General features: G+C 36.6%; 1 protein-coding gene across 2 annotated transcripts in view; it reads right to left on the bottom strand.

Annotated features, from left to right (window-relative positions):
• PLSCR4 (phospholipid scramblase 4) overlaps positions 1 to 13,181 on the bottom strand; it is a 69,786-nt gene that overhangs the window by 38,122 nt on the left and 18,483 nt on the right. The gene's annotated exons all lie outside the window — the stretch shown is intronic.

Genomic DNA, 13,181 nt, shown 5'->3' with positions numbered 1-13,181 from the left:
CCACTAAAAAGTCAGACCCAATTCTGGACCAGTCAAAGGAGTTCAAGGAGTTAGTCATATTCCTTAATGATGATAATCCCTATTGTTGAGGAAAATGACTACAGCTTTCTAGAACTTTAGACACTCCTAGTTATGTACCTGCAAGTGACTCCTGCACATGTACACAGGATATAGACAAGAATGTTCTTGATAACACTATTCATATTAAAAGGAACAAAAACTTGCCTAATGTCCATCAATGGTAGACTGAATAAACAAATTCTGGTACATTCACATGATACAATAGTATACTGTAGTGAAAACAAATTACAGCTGTGCATGTGGACAGAGATGAATCTCAAAATTACAACACAACAGAAAAAGCAAATTACTGGAGAATACATGTAGTATGATTCCATGTAACAATGTTCAGTAGCAGGAATTCTAAACAAAATACTTTATGTGATAAATATATAGAGGAAAGCTTTAAAGAAATGCTAGGGAATTAAAAACACAAAATTTCAGAAAAGGGTTAAGTGTAATCAAGTGACGAGGGGTGGCTGTTTAGCTGTGGCCCACAAGGAACCCTAAGTTCCTGCCAATATTAAAATTCTATTAGGGTGATAAGAACAAGGCTAATGTCTTGTCATTAGTTTTTAAAGGGTATGTACAAGTTTAAATATGCATATTTATATGCATGGCATTATTTCACAATAAACAAGAACCATTTGACAGTTATACGTTGAGTGTGACCTTCTTCTAACTAATGGTCTGTTAGATTATATGTTAAGTCTCAGGATTGCAAACTATCAAGGAGCCACAGTGGAAACTAATTACAACAGATTATTAAAATGTCTTAGTGAAAAGAGTCCAAATTATTATATCTATCTATCTGTCCACCTATCATCTATCTAGCTATCTATAGTGGCAAACTTTTAACAATTGCTGAATCTCAGTGTAGAAATAAATTTGAATATTAATTTTTAAACATTTAATTTCAAAATAAAACTTGGAAAAAATACAGAATTCTGGACTCCAAACCTGAAGTAGCACCTCTGGGGTCCAGGCCTGGAAATCTTTACTTTTGACACAGTTCCAGGTGATCCTTATGATCGGGCATGTCTGAGGCTAATTCATTGTAAAGAAAACACAGTTCTCAACCATGCCAGGCATTATTAAGCATTCAAATCGAATTCAAGTAATTGAATGATAACTTGAAAAAATAAATTAATAAAATTTTAGAAATATTTAAAGTATTACACAGATACTAATCTCAATGAGTTTAAGGAAAGGAAAAATGCCTACATATTGCCTCACAAGTTTCAGATACTCGAAGTCTGTTTACCTTCCATCTCCGTTGCGCTGCTAGTATTTTTTTCTCACCACCCTATATTTTATTCCCTTTCTTATAAAATTTTACAATATAGTTTTAGCCAAAATACTGTGCAAGGCAGGATAATTTCCAGTTGATAGAAGCATGAATGTTGTTAACTTAATCCTCCTTTAATATTCAGTGAATCGCTTCAGATTTCCCTATCACTTAGCAACAGGAAAAAGTGCCTTATCTTGAAAAAATTGATTTTTGGCTTTATAGCTGTCAGAAACCAGATTGGAAAACTGAGCTGTGTCTCCGTAACAGGTTAGTATTACAAAGTCTGGAGGGCTGTTAATTGCAGAGGCTTTGGTATTTTTGGGGCATGATATGCATACAGGGGAATCTGGGCTGCCTGGAATGTAATTAAGAGAGAAAGGAGACATGGGCTAGACAGGACAAGGTTGCTGAGATTGAGGTTTGCTGCCTTGCAAAGGCAGCCCTGATATCTTAAACTGCATCCTACAGCAAGAGTGCTGTATCTTATTATATGCTATTACATGGATATCACTGCAGCACCCAACAAGCGCAGCTGTGTTAGAGGCTCGCTTTTCAATTTCACCATTGTAAACAGTGACAAACTCTCAGAACTTGATAAAACCACAAGTTCTAGAACTCACACCAGGGATATTTGGAAATTCAATCACAAAACTCAAAAGGAGGATTAGCTCTTTACAGCAGAGTATTTGCTGGAAGCTGTCCTGGCCTCTCCACAAGGGAGGCTCTGGGCAGTGAGAATCTCCAGGCACAAGGCTTGGAAGCAGCATATGCATTCTAAAACTCTGGGTCCTGTCTGTCTCCAGTGCCTTTAATCCTGAGAGGAGAGAAAAGAAAGCAGGTCAATGAACAATTCCTTCTGCTTCTTAGCAGGGACAAGAAGAATAGCTCGCTCCTGCAAAGTCCTACACCAGCTACCATGACATCCCTTTTGTGTTTATTATGTTAACTGATAGGAGATTATATTCTTTGTCCATCTTAATCTTTCTTTAAGAATACCTGGAGAAAAGCAGAAGATTGTGTGACTATTAAATAGTGCATTCCAGCACACTTCAGAGAGTATGGACAGTGGTCCAGAGTGTGGGTTCAAATCTCAGGTCTTTCTCTGATGGCTGTGTAATCCTGAATGACTGGTTGGTTCTTAGGTTATCCTGTTAATCATGGGGATGATGATGGCTGGATCAACCTCGTAGAAATACTGTGAAGACTAAAATAATTACCTTTGTATAGCACTTAAAACAATGCCTGCCATATAAAAAATCCTCAATAAACTTGCATTATTACTACTATTTCACTAGTAAGACATACTAACTGATAAGAGACCAAGAATAAATGTGTGTGTTTAACAGCAGTATTTTAAAAAAGCTGTCTGCCAGTCAGCAACTCAGCATGTATTACTGAGCATCCGTATGTAAGATTCTACTCTGGGATCTGAGCTGACACCACTAATTCCCATCTTCTATATCCAGTAATGTTCTAACAAATGGGATTTCATGAGCACTGTGTGTAATGAATTTCAAAGTGGAAGGGGTGGGGAGGAAAAAAAAATGGAGACGTTTTTCCTATTTGCAGCTAAATGAAAGACAAATGAGTTAGGGTTCACCTTAAGAGGCTAAAAAATTTGCTTTCAGTTCAGGATAGTGACATTACTTATATTATTCAGATGATGGATGTATCTTGTAGTAAACTTTAAAAAGATCAGAAAATTAAGATTATATTAATGACATATTCCAAAAATTAAAAGAATATGGTGTTCATTCCATCAACATATAAATATTGAGGTTTTTAAAAATAATTTTGTACTATGAAAATTGAATATTTGTCTATATTAGTATAGTACTTCATGGTATAAGATGCAACTGAGCTAATATATGTATGAGTGATTAGAAGTAATAAAACATTTTATTTATAAGAAAGTCTTTATGAAACTAAAAAATATAAATATTATTTAAATGTTTAAATTTTATAAACCCTCTAATATATCACAAGTATCTAGGCTGGGTGAATATAAGTGCTAATAGGTCTAAGAAAGTGTAGGCCGGGCGCGGTGGCTCACGCTTGTAATCCCAGCACTGTGGGAGGCCGAGGCGGGTGGATCACGAGGTCAAGAGATCGAGACCACGGAGAAACCCCGTCTCTACTAAAAAAAATACAAAAAAATTAGCCGGGCGTGGTGGCGGGCGCCTGTAGTCCCAGCTACTAGGAGAGGCTGAGGCAGGAGAATGGCGTGAACCCGGGAGGCGGAGCTTGCAGTGAGCCGAGATTGCGCCACTGCACTCCAGCTGGGCGACAGAGCGAGACTCCGTCTCAAAAAAAAAAGAAAAGAAAGTGTATACACCTTGCTTTAAAAAGAGGTATCTACTAAACATTGCTAAATGTCTGATGTATTAATTATTTTCTTCTATCTCCATAGAAAGTGATAGCTAATCAATTTTAGTTGTTACATGTAACTCAGTATTGCATAAAAGAGAATTATTCTGGTCTTTGCCCTGGGTTCCGGGAAAGCAATTTCTAAACTCTTAGAATTTGCAAGTAATAGCAGTGTTTCTGTTTTCCTTGGTGGGCCCTTGGACCATACCTGAGATTTTGCTAAGATGACAACATAATAGGGAGGCCGATCATGCCAGAAAGAATCATGATGTGATTATAGAGAATTGGAGCTTTGAGTAACATCATATTTGCCTGACCTCCAGGGAGGTGGGGGGCCTTGAGACTGAGTTCAATCCATGAAGCCAATAATTCAAGTAATCATGCCAGTGTAATGAAACCCCAACACAAAACCTGACTCTAGTTAGCTTCCTGGTTGGTAAACACATCAATGTGCTGGGAATGTGATGAATCCTAAACCCACAGAGAGAAGGCGTGAAAGCCTTGTGTTCATGACCCTCCTCGGCCTCACCCTATGCATCTCCACAACTGACTAGTCCTGATTTTTATCATTTTATTTTTATTTTTTATTTATTTATTTATTTATTTATTTTTGAGACGGAGTCTCATTTTGTCGCCCAGGCTGGAGTGCAGTGGTGCAATCTCGGCTCACTGCAAGCTCTGCCTCCTGGGTCCATGCCATTCTCCTGCCTCAGCCTCCCAAGTAGCTGGGACTACAGGTGCCTGCCACCATGCCCGGCTAATTTTTTCTATATTTAGTAGAGATGGGGTTTCACTGTGTTAGCCAGGATGGTCTCCATCTCCTGACCTCGTGATCTGCCCGCCTCAGCCTCCCAAAGTGCTGGGATTACAGGCATGAGCCACTGCGCCCAGCCAATTTTTATCCTTTATAATAAAATGTTAATTGTAAGTAGAGCACTTTCTTGAGTTCTGTGAGTCATTCTAGGAAATGATCATACCTGAGGGGTTGATGGGAACATCTGAATTTGTAGCTAGTTGGTCAGAAGTGTGGGTGGCCTGTAGATCCTCAAACCTGTCTGAAGTGAAGGCAGTCTTGTTAGGAAGTAGGCCCCTAAGTCTGTGGAGTTGCAAACTCTGGGTTTTTGGGTCAGACTGAATTGCAATACTGTACTTAGATTGCTAAAAAATAATAATAGTAATTGTGTAATGGTTACAATGGTACACACACATACATACATATTTCTGATTACAAAAGCAATATGTTTTCATTTTTAGAAAATCAAGAAATAAAAGCATAAAAATGTGACTATACCCTTAATTCAACTTTCTCAAAATAACTATTCTTAAAATTTTGGTGATTTCCTGTGTGTGCCTGTGCAGGTTTACGTTTCTATGTGTATGCATGAAGGGATAATAATAAAAATTCTTAAAAACATATTGTGAACTGATCACATTCCTCCCTGGAAAGTGGCCCAAGGGGAGATCATATTTATGAAAGGGAGTGTTGGGGTCTTTGCCATCCTACTATGGCCCAACAAAGTCACTGGATCAAAAAGGAAATACTATTGTCTCTTTGTTGCTTGGAGGTGTTGCTGTGTAACAGAGAGAGCGAGGAGGAGCAGAAGAGGTGGGACAGCGGAGAGGGAACCAGGTCCTAGTAAGGACACTGAGAGAGGGAAAAGAGAGGGACAGGAGGAAGAAAATTCGCAGCAGTAAAAGAGTAAAACAGTTTTAAAGAGGTAAGAACCTTAAAGAATTAAATTGGATGGACGCTTCAGCTAGAAGATAAGCTCCATAAAGGAAGAAACTTAAGACATGTTTTAATGGTGTAGTCCTTTGTTATTATTTTTCCTTTCTTAACTTTTATTTTAGGTTCAGGGTGAACAAGTGCAGGTTTGTAACATGGCTCAATTACTTGTCAATGGGGTTTGGTGTACAAATGACTTCATCACCCATGTAATGAGCACAGTAACTGACAGGTAGTTTTTTAACCCTTACCCTCCTCCCACCTTCTGCCCTCAAGAAGGCACTGGTGCCTATTGTTCTCCTCATTGTATCCATGTGTACTCAATGTTTAGCTCCCACTATAAGTGAGAAGATACAGTATTTGGTTTTCTGTTCTTGTGTTAACTCCCTTAGGATGGTGGCCTCCAGCTGCATCCATGTTGCTACATGGGACATGATTCCCTTCTTTTTTAAGGCTGCATAGTATTCCATGGAGTATATGTACCATATATTCTTTATCCAGTACATCACTGATGGGCAACTAGGTTGATTTCATGTTGTTGCTATTGTGCTGCAATGAATATAGAAGTGTATGTATCTTTTTGGTAGAACAATTTATATTCCTTTTGGTATGTACCCAGTAATGGGACAGCTGAGTCAAATGCTAGTTCTGTTTTCAGTTCTATTAGAATCTCCAAACTGCTTTCCATAGTGGATGAACTAATTGACATTCCCACCAGCAGTATATAAGCATTCCTTTTTCTCTGTAACTTCACCAACATCTATTATTTTCTGATATTTTAATAATAGCCATTCTGACTGGTATGAGATATCATTGTGGTTTTGATTTGCATTTCTCTGATGATTACTGATGTTGACCCTGTTTTCTTATGCTTGTTGACCACGTTTATGTCTTCTTTTAAAAAATGTCTATTCATGACCTTTGCCCATTTTTTAACGGGTTTGTTTTTCACTTGTTGATTTGTTTAAATTCCTTACAGATTCTGAATATTTGACCTTTGTCAGATGTGCAGTTTGTGAATATTTTCTCCTATTCTGTAGGTTGTCTATTTACTCTGTTGATAGTTTCTTTTACTCTGTAAAAGCTCTTTAGTTTAATTAGGTGCCACTTGTCTATTTTTGTTTTAGTTGCAATTGCTTTTGGAGACTTCATCACAAAATATTTGCCAAGGCCTACGTCCAGAATGGTATGTCCTAGGTTTTCTTCTAGGGATTTTATAGTTTTAGGTCTTACATTTAAGTCTTTAATCCATTTTGGGTTGATTTCTGCATATGATGAAAGGAAGGCGTCCAGTTACAGTCTTCTGCATATGTCTGGCCAGTTATCCCTGCACCTTTTATTGAACAGGAATTCTTTCCCCATTGCTTGGTATTGTTGACTTTGTTAAAAATCAGATGATTGTTAAGTGTGCAGTTTTATTTCTATTCTATTGTTCTATATGTCTGTTTTTGTACTAATACCATGTTGTTTTAGTTACTGTGGCTTTATAATATAGTTTGAAGACCGATAGTGTGACACCACTGGCTTTCTTCTTTTTGCTTAGGATTGCTTTGGCTATTTGCGCTCCTTTTGTTCCACATGAATTTCAGAATCATATCTTTCTAATTCTGTGAAAAATGACATTGGTAGTTTGATAGGAATACCACTGAATCTGTACATTGCTTTGGGCAGTAGGGCCATTTTAATGGTATTGATTCTTCCTATCCATGGGCATGGAATGTTTCTCCATGTTTTTATGTTATCTCTGATTTCTTTCAGCAGTGTTTTGTAATTCTCACTGTAGAAATCTTTCACCTCCACAGCTAGCTGTATTCCTAGATATTTTGTTCTTTTTGTAGCTATTGTGAATGGTATTGCATTCTTGATTTGGTTCCTGGTTTGGCCATTACTGGTGTATAAAAATGCTACTGATTGTTTTACACTGATTTTGTATCCTGAAACTTTACTGAAGTTGTTTATCAGTTCTAGGAGCCTTTGGGCAAAGACTGGCAGTTTCTAGGTACAGAATCTTATGATCTGTGAAGATAGTTTGACTTCCTCTCTTCCAATTTGGAGTACATAGTCATGTCTGCATATGGTAGGTACCCAATAAATATTGCCTAATGAGGTTTTTTACTGTGTGCAAACTTATGCTACAACCTTTAAGAAAATCTACATTACAAGCTGGAATTTTGCTTCCACATCTCTGGACACACTTTTGTTTCCCTGTATTTGACTACCTATAAATTCTGGATGATGATGTACCACAAGACTGATGAAGTTTAAATACATCAATTTCTTTGACAAAAACAAGGCTTTATATTTTTAAGTTTCAATTATTTAAAAGCTTTTTTATCATTAGTTAATTTACATGGGAGACAGTTCCTTTGAATTTACAAATTTTGTCACTTTTGCATTTATCTATATTATTTCATCAGTCTGCTAATAATATAGATTACAAAATATAATTCTCTCGGCCACATACTATATTGGGAACCCTGCTATGTAGAAGTAACTAGATATGTTAAATTATTTATAACACCAAACCACAACACTAGAAAAGGTAGGTAAAACAGTCATATTTCAAAATTTTTGAACAGATAACTGTTGTTACATTTCAATTTAAAGCTAACTTGAAATATATTTCAAATATATTTCAAATTTTCTGTTGGGCCCCCCCAACAGAAAATGGGGATTCTTATAAATGAAAATTTCTAATATTTTTTAGAGAAGTTTTAAGGCATTTTTAAAGGAGCAGCTGGCTATAAAGATGTTAAGGATTACCTACTGATTATGACTCCAAATGACTTGCTATATTTTAAACTCTCAGTTTAAGTTTTAGATATGAATTACTAAACATCTATGATGTGTCAGGAACTTCATATATGCTGACAGAGGTGAATATTACGGTTTCATTATACAGGCAAGGAAACAGAAGCCCACAGAATTTAAGCAACCTGTTCAAGGTTATAGCTCTATAACCTGGAAACTATAGTTCAAAAAACCAGCATCAGAGGCCAACTTAGTATTCTACAAAACAAACCCTACTGAAAGTTACCTTCTATATACTTGCTGCCTTCTCCTTCATACCCCATCACCCTCATGTTGCTTTCAAACTATCAAGCACACCTCACTACTATACCCTATAATGGGAAAGTAGGCTGTTCTGCTGTGTTCTTTTTCAAATTCCACTTGGTAAGGGTTTTGAAATATATTTATAGTTTGAAGAGAAATTACCCATGAACTAAAAAACCCAAAAAACATAATAGGTCATATGTTCCAGTTATGGATAACATGCGATAAACTGATACCAACCTGTCTCTCCCACTAAATACAATTAATTAACCTAAACAGAATGAATGAACAGCTATTTGAAGACCCTGGAAATTAAAAAGTAGAAAGAAGATGAGACAGAAGACCAGAAAAAGTACAATCAAACCAGAGTAAACTTCACATTTTTCTCTGGTATCCCTGGCCCAATACTGGTTCAAGGCATCCTGAAACATAGTAGTAGACACTAGATGCAGAGACAGCTCCAGGAGAAGCCCTCTACTTCTGGCTTGAGCAGGGGAATGAGCATTGCTAAAGCTCAAAAACAGCTGGAAAACTCAGTTTTTTAAAAAAATTTTTTATTTTCTCCATTCTGTCATGTCCCAGATCCTGGAAGTCTCACTGTGGAGAAAGCAGTAATTTTATCAGAGAAGGCTCACAGGTGTGGAAAACACTAAAGGAGATAAATCTTCCTCTTGACACAAGGAGCTGTGGCTCCAAAAGAATGGGGTGCACCCTGTCACCTTTTTTCTCTGCCTTCCTGTGACTTGGACTTGAATGCACATGAATTTGGGGGACACACAAAGATGAAAAGGGTAAATAAAACTTGATTTTTTTTCTGGCTAAAAAACAAAATAGGAGAGACCCAGAAAATGAGTAAGTAGCAAGGAGATCATGGAGAAGATGCAGCTTGGGATTGTCCCTATAAAGTTGTTTATGAACTCCTCAGCTAATCCAGGAGTAATGAATGGATGGATCTGATCCTAAGCATCTGATCCTAACAAAGACTTTAGAACTGATGTAAAAGAGGTGACTGCTCAGGTCTCAGACTGGCCAAGGGTTGTGCACACACTAAAGAGATCTAAATATCATGGCAAAGACTTTGAATATTAAACTAACTGACATTGAAATCATAACTCACAAAAGGCTGGCCAGAACTTTTGGCCTCAATCCAAGTGGATCAACTGCCTGCCAAAACAGTAAGAAAATCAATTAGCTCCATGGCATTTCAGTAAGACTCAGAATCTCATAAAATAATATGCAAAATGACTACGACACAATATAAAATTATAGTTCAAAAAGAACCAGAAAAACCTCCACTGATGTGGAAAAAGAAAATCGAAAGATGATGACATGGTTCAGCTCTGTGTCCCCACCCAAATCTCATGTTGAAATGTCATCCTCAATGCTGGAGGCTGGGCCTGGTGGGAGGTGATTGGGTGATGGGGGTGGTTTCTAATGGTTTAGCACCATCTCCCTAGTGCTGTTCTTGTGATGAGTTCTCATGATATCTAGTTGTTTAAAAGTGTATGGCACCTCTCTCATCTCTCTTTTCCACCTGCTCCAGCCATGTGAAGTTCTGGCTCCCCATTTGCCTTCTGCCATGATTATAAGTTTCCTGAGGTCTCCCCAGAAGACAAGCAGATTGCCAGCATCATGCTTCCTGTACAGCTTGTGGAACTGTGAACCAATTAAACTCTTTTTCTTTGTAAATTACCCAGTCTCAGGTATTTTTTTTACAGCAGTGTAAGAATGGACTAATACAGAAAATTGGTACCGAGGGGTGGGGCACTGCTATAAAGATACCTGAAAATGTGTAAGTAGCTTTGGAATTGTGTAACAGGCAGAGGTTGAAACAGCTTGGAGGGCTCAGAAGAAAACAGGAAGATGAGGGAAATATTGAAACTTCCTAGAGACTTGTTAAATTGTTGTGACCAAATTGTTGATAGCAATATGGACAATGAAGTCCAGGATGATGCAGTCTCAGAGGGAAATGACAGACTTCTTATTGGGAACTACAGCAAAGGTACTTCTGTTCCTTAACACAGCAATTGGCTGCACTGTGCCCCTGCCCTAGAGATCTGTGAGACTTTGAACTTGGGAATGATGATTTCAGGTAACTAGCAGAAGAAATTTCTAAGCAGCAAAACATCAAGAAGTGGCCTGGCTGCTTCTAATAACCTGTGCTCATATGTGTGAGCAAAGAAATGACCTAAAACTGGAACTTATATTTAAAAGGGAAGCAGAGCATAAAAATCTGGAAAATTTGCAGCCCAGCCATGTAGTAGAAAAGAAAAACCCGTTTTCAGGGGAGGAATTCAAGCAATCTTGAGAAATTAGCATAACTAGAAGGAAGGAAATTGCTACTAGCCAAGACAATGGGAAAAAATGCCTTGAAGGCATCTCAGAGACCTTTGAGGTAGCCCCTTCCATCATAGGACTGGAGGCTTAGGAGGTCCCTATAGTCATCAATAAAATCACTATTCACAAAATACAGTCTAAAACACAATAAATAAATAAATGCTACAAAAAATTCAAACAGCATTAAAGAGCCCTTATAATGGATGAGATAAATAAGAACAGAAAGGAGAGTAAGCATGCAAAAATTCAAACATATCAATATTTACATTTAAAATCATGTACTGAGCATATAAACAAAGAGACTGAGGTTAACAGAATAGTTAAATGCATTTTTTTTTAAATGACCCTGATATTGTTTGGCTGTGTCCCCACCCAAATCGCATCTTGAATTCCCAGGTGTTGTGGGAGGGACCCAGTGGGAGGTAACTGAATCATGGGGGCAGGTCTTTTCTGTGCTGCTTTTCTGATAGTGAATAAGTCTTACGAGATTTGATGGTTTCATAAGGGGAAGTTTCCCTGCACAAGTTCTTCTCTTGGCCTGCCACCATCCACATAAGATGTGACTTGCTCCTCCTTGCCTTCACCATGATTGTGAGGTCTCCCCAGTCATGTGGAACTGTAAGTCTGTTAAACCGCTTTCTTTTGTAAATTGCCCCATCTCAAGTATGTCTTTATCAGCAGCGTGAAATGGACTAATACAAACTCAATTACATGCTCTCTAAAAGAAACTAACCTCAAATGAAATGATAAGGTAGAAAAAGATGAAAGAGAAAAGGGTTAAAGAAGAAAGGATAAGAAAGATATACCATGTATACACTAATAAGAAGAAAGTTAGAATGTAAGACATATAGAAAACAAGTAGCAAAACATCTGATATAGTTCCTACCTTACCAGTAATTACCTTAAATGTAAATGGATTAAACAATCCAATCAAAAGGTAGAGACTGGCAGAATGGATTAAAAAAAGAAAGAGAAAACATGATCCAACTATATGTCGTATACAAGAGACACAATTTATAAAGACAAACAGGTTGAACAAGGAAACAGGTGTACTTTGTGTTAACCAAAGAAGAGCTGCAGTGGCTATACTAATCTTATACAAATAAAACTTTAAGACAAAAACTATTACTGAAGACTAAGAAGAATATTTCATAAAGAGAAGAAAAAATTAATCTATCAGGAAGATATAACAATTATACATTTATGTGCACATCACAATACAGCCCGAAAATACACAATCAAAAACTGATGAAATTGATGGGAAATATACATACATCATGAACCAATTAGATCTATAATTATCTATGTAACACTGTAACTGACAATAGCAGAATACCTTATTTTCAAGTGCATATGAAACATTCTCCAAGATATAACATTCATTAGGCTATAACATGAGCCTCAATAAATTTTTAAAAACTGAATCATATAAAATATTATCTGAACACAATGGAAAACTAAATTATAAATCAACAATAGAAAAAAGTTGAGGAAATTCAAAATATGTGGATATTAAACAACAGTCTCTTTAACAAGCAATGGGTTGGCAAAAAAATCACAGTGAGAATTCACAATGAAAAGACAAAAGGCCACAAACTTATGGAGTACAGCAAAAGCAATGTTTTGAGGCAAATTTATAGTTGTAAATAAAAATAATTTTAAAGAATAAAGCTCTTAAATAAATAACGTAATCTTCCTCTGTAAAATATGTCTTAAAGAGCAAATTAAAACCAAAGCAAGAAAAAGGAAAGAAATAAAGATTAGAGTAGGAATAAATAAAATAGAGAATTAAAAAAATCAAAAAAGCTAAAAACTGTAGCTTTGAAAAGATCAAAACTGACAAACTTTTGGATACACTAATAAAGAAAAAGAGAAAAGATTCAAATTACCAAAATAATGAATGAAAAGAGCCATATTAATACTAACCTTACATTGAAAAGAAAAAAGGATTATAGGGGACTACTACAAACAACCATATGCCAATTAGATACAGTAGATGAAATGGACAAATTCCTAGAACACAGACACTGCCAAAACTGACTCAAGAAGAAACAGGAAACCTGAATAGAACTGTACTAAGAGGCTAAATTAGTAATAAAAAAAACCTCCCACAAAAAAAAAAAAACCCAGGTACAGATGATTTACTTGTGCATTCTACCAAATACTTAATAAGGAATGAATATCAACTCTTCACAAACTCTTCTAAAACTTATTTTATTTCAGAATGACCCTTATATCAAAATCAGGTAAAGACAACACAACAAAACTACACTAATAACCATGAAGAATATTGACACAAAAATTCTCAACAAAATACTTGAAAACTGAATCCACAATATACCACAA

This window comes from Symphalangus syndactylus, chromosome 10, assembly GCF_028878055.3.
Source record: "Symphalangus syndactylus isolate Jambi chromosome 10, NHGRI_mSymSyn1-v2.1_pri, whole genome shotgun sequence".
NCBI classification, from domain to species: domain Eukaryota; kingdom Metazoa; phylum Chordata; class Mammalia; order Primates; family Hylobatidae; genus Symphalangus; species Symphalangus syndactylus.
This window is presented reverse-complemented; position numbering and strand designations above follow the sequence as displayed.